Source organism: Panthera pardus, unplaced genomic scaffold (assembly GCF_024362965.1).
Source record: "Panthera pardus isolate Hobbes unplaced genomic scaffold, ASM2436296v1 HiC_scaffold_10, whole genome shotgun sequence".
NCBI lineage: Eukaryota > Metazoa > Chordata > Mammalia > Carnivora > Felidae > Panthera > Panthera pardus.
In genome coordinates this window covers 27333660-27347270 of record NW_026526655.1, presented here as the reverse complement: position 1 = coordinate 27347270, position 13611 = coordinate 27333660, and positions in this window count along the sequence as shown.

The window sequence follows — 13611 nt, the reverse complement described above, 5'->3', positions numbered from 1 at the left end:
TCCTATATGTTAACAATGAGAATGTGGAATTTGAAGTTAAAAGCACGCTACCATTTGTATCATCATCAAAAAAAATACTTAGGTATAAATCTAACGTAATATCTATAAGGCCTATATGAAGAAAACTACAAATACTGATTTAAAGAAATCAAGGAATAACTACATAAATGGAAAGGTATTTCATGTCCATGGATAAGAAGACAGTAATATCAAGATGTCAATTCTTCCCAACTTGATCCATAGATTAAATGCAATTCTGGTCAAAATCCCAGCAAGCTATTTTGTGGATATTGACAAACTGATTCTGAACTTTATATGGAGAGGCAAAAGACCCAGAATAGCCAACACAACATTGAAAAAGAAGAGAGTTGTAGAACTGACACTCCCCAATTTTAAAACTTACTGTAAAGCTACAGTAATCAAGACAGTGTGGTATGAGTGAAAAAATAGACCAATCAGTGGAATAGGCAGACCAGAAACAGATCCCCTATGTATAATCAACTGATGTTTGACAACAGATCAAAGGTAATACAATGGATCAAAGGTAGTCTTTTCAATAAATGGTTCTCGAACAACTGGACATCCACATGCAAAAAAGTAAACTAGATTCAGACCTTACACTACTCACAAAAATGTATTCAAAATGGATTGCTTACTCAAATGTAAAACACAAAACTATAAAACTCCTAGAAGATAACATAGGAGAAAATCTAGATAACAGGAGTATTGACAATGACTTTTTAGATGAACATCAAAGACATGATCTATGAAAAAAAGAATTGGTAACCTGGACTTCACTAAAGTTTAAAAAATTCTGTACTAATGACAAGGATATTTACTCTCACTACTGTTGTTCGACATAGTACTGGAAGTCCTAGCCCCAGCAATCAGACAACAAAAAGAAATTAAAGGCATACATATTGGCAAGGAAGATGTCAAACTTTCACTCTTCACAGACAACATGATATTCTACATGGAAACCCAAAAGATTCCACCAAAAAAACTTCTAGAACTGATCCATGAATTCAGAAAAGTCACAGAATATATAATCAATGTACAGAAATTGGTTGCATTTCTATACACCAATAATGAAGCAACACAAAGAGAAATCAAAGAATAGATCCCATTTACAACTGCACTAAAACCCGTGAAATACCTAGGAATAAATTTAACCAAAGAAATAAAAGATCTGTACACTGAAAACTATAGAAAGTTTATGAAAGAAATTGAAGAAGAAATAAAGAAATGGGAAAACATTCCATGCTCATGGATTGGGAGAACAAATACTGTTAAAATGTCTATAATTTCCAAAGCAATCTGCACATTAAATGCAATCCCTATTCTTCACAGAGTTAGAATAAACAATCCTAAAATTTGTATGGAACCAGAAAAGACTCTGAATAGCCAAGTAATGTTGAAAAAGAAAACCAAAGCTGAGGCATCACAATTCCAGACTTCAAATTGTATTACAAAGCTGTAATCATCAAGACAGCATGGTACTGGCACAAAAACAGATACACAGATCAGTGGAACAGAATAGAGAACCCAGAAATGGACCCACAAATGTATGGCCAACTAATCTTCAACAAACAGGAAAGAATATCCAATGGAAAAAAAATACAGTCTCTTCAGCAAATAATGTTGGAAAAACTGGACAGTGACATGCAGAAGAATGAAATTGGATCACTTTCTTACACCATACACAAAAATAAACTCAAAGTGGATGAAAAACCTAAATGTAAGACAGGAAACCATCAAAATCATAGAGGAGAAAAAAGGTAGCAACTCTTTAACATCAGTTGCAGCCACTTCTTACTACATATGTCTCCGGAGGCAAGAGAAACAAAGGTGGAAATGAACTATTGAGACCTCAACAAGATAAAAAGCTTCACACAGTGAAGGAAACAATTAACAACACAGAAAGGCAACCCATGGAATGGGAGAAGATATTTGCAAATGACATATCAGATAAAAGGTTAGTATCCAAAGTCCATAAGGAACTTATCAAACTCAACACCCCAAAAAACAAATAATCCAGTGAAGAAATGGGCAAAAGACATGAATAGACACTTTTCCAAAGAAGACATCCAGATAGTTAAGAGACATATGAAAAGATGCTCAATATCACTCATCATCAGGGAAATACAAATCAAAACCACAGAGACTACCTCACACCTATCAGAATGGATAAAATTAACAATTCAGGAAAGAACAGATGTTGGCAAGGATGCAAAGAAAAGGGAACACTTTTGCACTGTTGGTAAGAATGCAAACTGGTGTAGCCACTCTGAAAAACATTATGGAGTTTCCTCAAAAAGTTAAAAATAGAACTACCCTATGACCCAGCAATTGCACTAGGTATTTACCCAAAGGATACAAAAATGCTGATTCAAAGGGGAACATGCACCCCAATGTTTATAGCAACACTATCAACAGTAGCCAAATTATGGAAAGAGCCCAAATGTTCATCAACTGATGAATGGATAAAGAATATGTGGTATACATATGTATAATGGACTATTACTCAGAAATAAAAAAGAATGAAATCTTGCCATTTGCAACAATGTGGATGGGACTAGAGTGTATCTAAGAGAAATCAGTCAGAGAAAGACAAATACCATATTATTTCATTTATATGTGGAATTTAAGAAACAAAACAGATGAACATATGGGAAGGGAATGAAAAATAAAATAAGATAAAAACAGAGAGGAGGAGGGGCGCCTGGGTGGCTCAGTCGGTTGAGCGTCCGACTTCGGCTCAGGTCATGATCTCGTGGTCCGTGAGTTCGAGCCCCGCGTCGGGCTCTGTGCTGACAGCTCAGAGCCTGGAGCCTGTTTCAGATTCTGTGTCTCCCTCTCTCTCTGCCCCTCCCCTATTCATGCTCTGTCTCTCCCTGTCTCAAAAATAAAAATTAAAAATGTTAAAAAAAAAAAAAACAACAGAGAGGAGGCAAACCATAAAAGACTCTTAAATATAGAGAACAAACTGAGGGTTGTGGAGGGGAAGAGGGTAGGGGGATGGGCTAAATGGGTAAGGGGCATTAAGGAGGGCATTTGTTGAGATGTGCACTGGATATTATATGTAAGTGATGAGTCACGAAATTCTACTCCTGAAACCAACACTACACTATATGTTAACTAACTTGAATTTAAATATAAAAAAAATTTCTATTCTGTGAAAGACAATGTCAAGAGAATGAAAAGACAAACCTCTAACCTGGAGAAAACTTTTGTAAGAGACATATCTAATAAAGGATTATTATCCAAAAAATATACAAAGAACTCTTAAAGGTCAGCAATAAGAAAACAATCCCACTTTAAAAATTGGTCAGAAAACTTATCTACCCTCCCCCAAAAGATATATAGATGGCCATTTATGCATATGCAAAGATGTTCCACATCATATGTCATCAAGGAAATACAAATTAAAACAATGATATACAACTACAAATGGTCCAAATCTAAACCACTGACAACACCAAATACTAGTGATGATATAGAGCAACAGAAATGTTCATTCATTACTAGTGTGGTGCCAAATGGTACAGATACTTTAGAAGACAATTTAGCAGTTTCTATAAAATTAAATATACTTTTACCAAATGATCCAGCTATTGTATTCCTTAGCATTTACTCAAAAGAATTAAAAACTTACATCCACACAGAAACTTGCACACAGATGTTCATAGTAACTTTATTCATAATGCCAAAACTTGGATGCAACCAAGATGTTACTCTGTAGGTGAATGGATAAACTGATATATTCAGACAATGCAATATTATTCAATATCAAAAAATGAGCTGTCAAACCAGGAAAAGACAAGGAGGAAACTTACAAGCATATTCCTAGGTGAAAGAAGCCAATCTAAAAAGGTTACATACTATGTATTTATAAAATATAACATGCTGGAAAAGGCAAAACTATGGAAATAGCAAAAGTATCAGTAGTGGCCAGGGATAAGGGAGAAGGAAGGAATGAGTAAGTAGAACACAGAGGATTTTTAGGTCAGTGAAACTACTTAGTATGATACTATAAAGGTAGGTATATGTCATTATAAGTTTATCCAAATCCATAGAATGTACAACACTAAGAGTGAACCCCAATGTAAACTATAGAGTTTGGGTGATAATTATGTGTCAGTGCAGGTTCATTAATTATAACAAATGTAGCAGTCTGGTGGAAAATGTTGGTAATGGGGGAGGCTATTCATGTGGAGGGGAAGGAGGTATATGGGACACGTCTGTAACCTCCACTCAATTCACTGTGAACCTAAAACTTCTCTAAAAATTAAGGTCTATTTACATATTTATTTATTTATGAGTATATAAACTGATATGCTCTTTACGAGAGAGAGGTTGCAAATGAGTGAGGGGGAGATAGAGAGAGAGGGAGGGAAAGAATCCCATGAGGGGCAGAGAGAGACAGAGAGAGGGAGAAGAGATAGATAGAGGAGAGAAAGAGAAGTAGGGCTCATCCAAAGCAGGCTCATGTTCACCTGAAGTGGGACATGAGTTCGCCCAATGGGGGATTGGAAATCACCTGATGTGGGATTTGAACTTATGAACTGTGAGTTCTGGACCTGAGTCAAAGTCAGATGCTTAACTGACTGAGCCACGCAGGAATGCAAAATTAAAGTCTGTTAAAAACATATGTTACATCAGCAGAAATACATATCAAAAACCTAGGTTTGGTATATCCTTTCATTTATTTTCCTTTAAGAAATATATTTATTCTCCTTTGAGAAAATATTTTTTATAATATTGCTATATGAAAAAAATGACTTATTTCCCAATGTCCTCACTAAAAATAAAGATTTAATGTGTGCACCAAATTGTCCATTATTTTTGTCCAAGTGTATAATGTCCATTTATACATACAGAGATTGATGGATAATGCAGAGTTCTCGTAACTCTTTATCTAGAGTTCTAGTTAATTTGTAAAGGTTTGTAGAAGTCAGTGCAGCACACTGAGACAGTGCTGCTTGTGGTTTAAGAAAAATGAATTAGAAGGCAGAGGCTCTAAGAGACACATAGGCATGTCTACATGGCAAAGTCAGATATTAAAAACTGTAATCTGTTTCCTATCAATCTATGTGCTTTGTTCTGCAAAAAGTTATACTTCCCTCTTATTGGCTCACTCTGAAGTATTTACTGTCAAAATATTATTTGAAATGAGAAAACTTGCCCCCCATCAGAAAAAGAATAAAGTTTCTCACTATGTCCTTATAGAAACTATCAAGACTCATTTTGCATAGGAGATTAGACATAAAAATTTCTCAGCATTTATTTGACATGCAACTTATCTCTGGAAATAAAATAAACACCCCTTTAGATTTGTATAGGTAATACTGAAAAGAGCCCGTGATTTCTTCTCAGATCAGTTCCAGTTCCTTGAAAGTGTGATATGTCAGAACTGTAGTCTGCTGTATGTCTTGTAAATTGAAAATATATTGATTCACTACTGAAAGGAATTTTTTCATTCTTGTCCCTAAGAAAGCACTTTTACTCCTTTAGCAGTGATATTAGTTCCATCATCACACCTCATTAAGAAATTAAGACAATTACTTCATGGAAGGATATGTAAGTATCACAGAAAAGAGGCCACAAGGCCAAACATATTTCAAGCTCATACATCAGTAAAACTACTTCAAAAGGTAAAATTTTACCCTGTGTAATCCTCTGGCCAATTCCTGTGATGAATTTTCTTATTGAGCATTGTTACGAATCCAAACATCACTAGATACAAAAGTGCTTATCTTAAGAAAGAAGTCATAAATACTAAGAAGAAAAAGAAATTCTGGATGTGATCCTGAGACACGACACCATTTCAACAAAAGTTAGGTACTTATTGTTTTCTTTTACCTAGTGATTTTTTTGAAGTAAAAATGGTACATGAGAAATGAAATCCTACAAGAATGATAGGCCACTTTTTCTTTACGTTTATTCAATATTTCAATATATAATAATGTTGGAGATACTTTGAAAAAGCTGTTTGTATCATGTACATAGTGCTTCTGAATTCTCTTGAATTCTGCATAATTCTGTGACTTTGTTATCTCAGGATGTTCCAGGTTCTTAGGTCTTCCTTTGTTCGTCTTTTGTTTCCCCATATGGACATCTCTACAATCATGTAAGGAACTGAGGTAGCTTATCCAATTGGTAAGTACAACCTGGACCCTGACTTAGAGCACCCCAAAATTAACTTTATTCAAAGTCAAATAATACTAAAGTTTAATCTATTAAGTACATGTCCATCATAAACTGAAAGACAATGCGATGCTAGGCATTGTGGGACAAATCCTACCAACAGAAAAGTTAATGAAAAGATTACAATTTATATAAAAGAAGATTAATCTTTAGAAATCATTGGTATTAAGTACCATTGGATGATGTGAAAGTTGAAAGGCAGTCTGAATTATGTGACATTTAGAATTGTGTAAAGTATTTTTATGCTCTGTATATTTATTATATTATCATCATACCACTTACTTTTTTGTATTTTTAATCATTTTAGTTTACATTCAACAGAGTCATATTTCAGTATATTATTTTCTCTGTATTTAAGTTTTGTTCACTGTGGCTTGATATTTGAAAACAATGCTCTGGTTAGCAGCAAACTATTCAAATGTATAGATACTTTACTTGTTTATTTTTTTTTCAAAGACTTTTAACATTACAGTACCATGCAGTGATTATAGATGTAAAATTCATGGTTCCAACCTCCCAAACCAAAATAGACCTTTAGTTATTTGAGTATATAAGCATGAATCCAAGTGGGCAACATGCCCAGAAAATAAGTCAACAGAAACAAAGTCTTCAAATGAATAGCTAGGAAAAACAGGTTTCGAAAAGCTCCGAGTTGAAGATCGGGATGCTGTGCCTTCTGGCCCAATGCTGCACCACATTTAATAATTACCAGCGTGTGGGAGATGAATGGCCTGAACTTGGTCATAATCCCTGCAGTTTTGCAAGGCCAGTTCAGCTGGAAATGAGAAAACTATATTTAAGCAAAAGATATCTTAAAGGCAGATCTATCAAAATCTTTTAATAGTTTTTATAGCCTTATATAAAACAAAATCCATGGTGCTCTTCAATCCTGGATATGACTCCACAATATGCTAACTCATTTCTTACAGCATTTTGGTAAAATACACGGCTGTTTGGTTTTTCTAGTCTTATAAATGTAATTTCCTCTCAAATCATAGCATCTTACTTTCTAAGAACAAATTTCATCATTCCAACCCTAAAAGTATGTTATATCATCCATCCAGGAATAATAGATTTTTAAATATATATATATTTATCTATTTATCTGTATATCTATATCTATCTATCTATGTATCTGTATATGTATCTCTCTCTATATATAGACAGAGATATAACAATAAGGTGCCATAAGTTGCAATAAATGTTTATTAACTGGATAATCTGTCAACACGTGTGTATTGCACATATATGTCTGTTAAACAAGTCAAGGTCTCCACTGCCCAAGCCAAGGCTGTCCTGTGACATGGGACAGAAGTCTACCAACTTGCAAACGTTTTCAATAAACAAAATATGAATGAATGAATAAGAAAGGCATAAGGAGGTAACTTGGAAAAAAATTTCTTTGAAGTCAAAACCCAATACTAACTCCTGATTCCTATATCTATTATGTTGCTCATTCTCAATTAACTGCCTGCCATTCCTAATATGATTTCCCTACCTATCTGTGCCCTGCTTTGTGACAAGGGAGACTGACCCTTCTGGATTGCCTTACTTGTGCTTTCTTCCCAGCTGGCTTCCGGATGAATAGGAGCCACAGGCAGGAGGGTGGGAAAAGAGAAAGCCCAGGGCATTTCTTTCTTTTCACTCCCTTTTCGAATGTAGTCCTTTCGGTGTGACTTAAATAATAATCATTTTTGCTTTTAGAGCTGTAGGCTAGCTGGGGATTGGTTGATTGAGGGTGTGCTTTGCTAGGTGGCCCTGTGTCCTGCACACTGGTTGCCCCTCACTTAAGGTTTGGGTAGGCTGGGATTACCGAGTTCCACGTGTTTCTCACCCACTTCAACCAGTTGGTCTGTATTCTCATGGAACTGATAGTCGAGGCACACCAGACAAGCAGGAATGTGTTTAGGGTTTAGGCTCAGAACTAACACATTGCCACTTCCATCACATTTTAGTGAGCGGAGCAAAGCACGTGATCTTTTAGAAGAAAGGCGTGAGGAAACACTCACTTGCACTGGGAGAGATACTACAAAGGGCATGGAGGCAAAAAGAGTAAACAATTAGACCTAATGAGTTTCTAGAAACTCCCCCCCCCCCACTGTTATTGGCAACCAATCTCTTGAGCTGGCTTCTCCATTTGCATGTATTCTACAAAGAGATTTTCATGTATTAACAAAACTTTCAATGAAAATATGTTTTGTGACATTTTCTTTTCAAGGTCCTATTTTTTGTTTAAATAGTAATTACCAGAGGAGGGTTTAATTCCTCTACATTTAAAGTGGTAGCAGAATGATTTTTCACTACAATTCATTCAAAATTTGTGAATAAAGTACTTTTATATTATAAGAGAAATAAATAAGAAGTTGATGAAATAAATTATGTGACCTTTTCTAATCACTCATGAAATGAGATATTATTTTGTTTTACATAGATTAATAATAGGAACATGCATAATTCCAGGAGTGATGACCCCTAGAAACATATTTTAATTAAATAGTCTAACTTCAACATTTAAATAAAACTGTTTGGACTAGAAGTTATACAAATAGAGTGAAGGAGAAAAAGAAAGTCACATTTCTGAGGACACTTTTCTGATCATATATATTTGATATATTCTACACACACACACACACACATACACACACACGCCTTGTAACAGACTGGTGAGGCTATTTTTATTTCTAGTTCTACTGTAGAAAGGACACTGGGACTCAGAAAGCCCATAAATCACAGCGCTAGTAAGCAGTGGTCCAAGAAATAATATTTCCAGGCAAAATATACATATGTGAACAAAAAACGCACTATAAATACATTGCCTAATATTTTTGGAAAGAGCTCTGGACTTTGTATACGAAGGTGTACACTTGCAATTTGAATGTCCTATTTGCTGTGTAAACTTGAGTAGTTACTGACTTCTTTAGGCCTTTTTAAAGTAGTGTTGGGGATTGAGAAGAGAAAACATACCATTTATCACCAAATAAATTCAGAACCAGTTTACAGACACAGACAGGAATCGAGCACATGGAAATCAAGCCATCACCTCTAATACTGTAAAATTCATGTTAGAGAATATAGCTTCAATCTACTAACTACTGCCAGTGTATACTTTGGATTAGCCCACCTAAGAGAAATTTAGCTCTTTGAGCATACAAATGTATCCAGCTTGCTGTTTCCACAAGACCAGCATGAACCACACAAAAGGAGATTGAGACTTCCTCTTCCTACAAAACTATGAGGAGTGTTCAGGGAAATATTTATTCCCCAAATGGAAAAGGGATCAATATTTTAAATAAGATGAGACAGTATCACATACATGCATGATTAGTGATTCTATCTAAAATGAAACTAAGTATTTTTTTCTTCATAATACTAAGTGAAAAAAAATTACTGTCATTCATGCCTCATGAAGCATGATAAAGCCCTGGTAAGATAAGATAAAGGAGCATTTAAAAAATTTTAAATTCCCTTATAAGTGTTCTCATGATGTACAAAAGAGTAGTCTGTGAATGATATTGGGTGCATTTCTTCATTATGTAACTCCATGAAACTTCTTAAATTTAACTTAGAAATAAATGTTCCTTGGGTCCCTGGGTGGCTCTGTCGGTTCGGCATCTGACTCTTTGTTTCTGCTCAGGTCACGATGTTATGGTTTGTGGGTTAGAGCCTGGTGTTGGGTTCTGCCCTGACAGTGCAAAGCCCGCCCGCTTGGGATTCTCTCTCTCTCTCTCTCTGCCCCTCCCTGGCTCGCTCTCTCTCTTTCTCTCTCTCTCTCTCTCTTTCAGAATAAATAAATAAACTTAAAAAAAAAAAAAGAAAAGAAATAAATGCTCTTGATGTTAACAGAGGCTGGAGGAAATTAACATTTTAGGGGGAACCTACACTGTGTCAGGGAGACTTGCCCTGTGCTGTTTATTTAATATTTATGACTAAACTATGGGTTAGCTATTACAAAAATCTGCGGCTCATGTAAGATACATAGTGTTCAAGTTTATATTGAGAGCCTGCATGGAATCTGGAAAAAAGCCAATGGAATGCTGAAATTGATTTAGAATAATTCTGATACTTTTCACTGTGTTAGAATACACTAGATATTTTCTACAAGGAATACTCTATACCAATTATCTCTAAGCTATGCAGTTTGAATCCATTTTAAGTCTCAAAACCTTCTTAAGGTTTTTAAGAATCCATTAAAAATATTAAGCCAAATATTTACTACTATTATTATATTATTACATTGCCTCTTCAATGACTCTGAAAAATGTAATTATGTTCCTAAAAGGCAGGTAATAATTTCATACTTGCTGTTTAGTCCCAAAGTTGATTAACTAAAGAATGGGGTCTAAGTGAATCACTGAAAGCCTTGACTAATTAGAAAAGTTATGATGATATATCATCATTCAATTGCATAAATGTGCTTTCAGACGGTTCTCCCTTTGTGTCTCCATATTATAGCCAAAAAAAAAAAAAAAAGTAGCTGTAAAGAACATTAATACCATACTTGGTTTCATATAAAATGTTTTCCATGGAAACCCAGCAAGGCAACAACTGTTTTCACTAAATGTCACTTAGGGGCACCTGGGTGGTTCAGTTGGTTAAGCGTGGGACTTCAGCTCAGGTCATGATCTCATGGTCTGTGAGTTCGAGCCCCACAACGGGCTCCGTGCTGACAGCTCAGAGCCTGGATCCTGCTTCGGATTCTGTGTCTCCTTCTCCCTGCCCCTCCCCCACTCGTGCTCTGTTTCTCTCTGTCTCTCAAAATGAATAAATGTTAAAAACTGTCATTTAAAATAACTCAGCCTGGTAGTTATTACTTATTAAGCATTCAAGACAGGTGATGGTATAAACTGCAGTCACACTTGAGAATCTCACTGAGGAGCTGCAGGATGTGTGGAGAGAACGACGGAGTTTGGTCAACATCTTCAGTTGTCAACTGCTTCTTCCGTTACACGGCTTGAAGTGCAACGTACTGACGTGCCAAGTACTGGTCAGTTATGTATATCGTCGCTAACCCTCACGACCACCGTGCAAGGTAGCTATTATTATGTCCATGTTATAAACAAGCAAACCAAACCTTCAAGATGTTTAGTGAGTAGTCGCGGGATCAGAACTGGCGAGCTGTTGTGGCGCCTGGGTGGCTCAGTCGGTTGAGCGACCGACTTCAGCTCAGGTCATGATCTCACGGTCTGTGAGTTCGAGCCCCGCGTCGGGCTCTGTGCTGACAGCTCAGAGCCTGGAGCCTGCTTCGGATTCTGTGTCTCCCTCTCTCTCTCTGTCCCCTCCCCCGCTCATGCTCTGTCTCTCTCTGTGTGTCAAAAATAAATAAACATTAAACAACAACAACAACAACAAAAAAACAGAACTGGTGAGCTGCAAAGGTGACCTCAGATCCCAGGTGCTTTCACCTGTCCTCAACACCTCCCACCTCATTACACCGAGGTACTGCCTTTAAGAACGAAATTTCAACCAGATTTTTACTTAAGAGGAATTTTGAAGGAACAATAAAACTATTTTAATATCTTGGTATTGAGTAGACTATATTTTTTTCTATGTTTCTATAGAGTGATTTTTACTATTTTTCCCCTGGTGCCATTAAAATAGTTTACTATTTAATATGCTCAATCTATTTTTTATTGAGTTGGTGACATGAAAATGGGGAATTATTATTAATTGAAAATGTTTTGCAAGAGAGATCTATGGAAGCCAAAACACTCATGTCCAAGGCTGTCAGGGAATGTTAACAGCCCTGATACCTAGCCATTATTGCACATGTCATAAGTTAACATGATGTTTACTTTGGAAAATGTTTATATAAGTTATTTTTCCATTTAATTAACTAGGATAACTTAAGTGGATGCAAAAGAATACACTTTTGATAATATTTCTGGTTTATGAAGATCTTTAATTTCTCTATGATCACAAATTCCCAGAAAAAGTAGGCAATTTGATTAATTCTGAAAGAAAGACTAGTATTTTACCTCTGATTAAAGATGGAATACATTTCGTACCTTGAGAACTGGCAGCATTTCAGAATAAATATTTTGAATGTTCTGAGGGAATTTTTTTTCCAATTTTCATATGAGTGGAATTTCAGGACACAAAATAGCAATCTGTGAGTACAATAAGGCAACGTTTTCTGCTTGATATCATGTTCCAACTTTCAATAACTGTTGGACAGAATCCAAAAAGAATAGCTGAGGACATATATCTCAAGAATGCACTGCAGTCTTTACAAATATTTGAAAGGAAGTAGCAACATATTAAAATACTATTGGAGCAAATATAAATTTCCCCTGGTAAATAGTCTTCATATGTGAGACATTATTTTTTTATTGAGTAAATATGTGAAAATGGTAGGGGTCAATAAAAAAATCTATAAGTAATAAAACAGGATTCTGGGCATGCATAGTATTTCCAGGATGTTAAACTAGTCAAATATACTAGTCCGTACATTCAGGACGGGAAAGAAAAAAAATGAGCTAAAAAAGAAAATCTGGCAGTAATACTTTATTAGCTTTTTGTCACTTTCCTGCATTTTTAAGGTTCTCATTTTCTTGTGTGTGGATTTCTTGAATTTATAGTGAAAATGCCAGCATATATCTAACCTTTATATATTTGTAGGGCTCTTATTGTTTTTGTTCTTGTTTTCCCAGTATAACATGTGTATAACAGATCTGGGTTTGTGAATTAGTCACTTTTGTAAAATGCTTTGAAATCCGCAGAGTGGTGTAACATAGGAAAAGGAAACATATTTTCATATGACCTGAATTAGCCAGTTCTATCTAAAAAGAGTAGAGTGCTATATCCCTAAGTTGAATTTATAAGCAAAATAAATTAAAACAGATATCATCTTTTCTTAAAAAATGATCTAGATTCTACCAGAGTTCAAGTTGATTGTAGGTACCAAAGAAAGCTATCAATCTTGTCCAGGGGACAAAATGCATCTGCATAATTGAGTAGATTCTTTAAAAGACATTTTCCAGGAAAGGGGATGGGATGGGAGTATATGGCAAGATGGGGAAGGGACAAAAAATGCAGACCAGGGATCCCACATTTATTAAACTTGAATACAACTGAGGCAATCTGCCAACTAATATGAGCTATGGAAACTGCATACTAGATCCCTGAAAATAGCCAAAATATGTAGATGATTCAGATGAAGATTTTCTTTTAGTACTCTTGTTACTTAATTGCCTGTGTGGGTTGAAATGTCAGTCTTAAATACCTAACGAAAAGTCATAGGTACTTTCAAAATCACTTTGCATATTCTGTATGTGTTTCTGTTTATCAATTCTTATGGTGACATGAAGTTTTAACTGCAAATATACTGAAGGTTTGCAAAAGTATTTAATCTTCAGTTAATGAGAGCCCATGGAGAAAATGACTATTTGTCTCCTTTATTTAAAT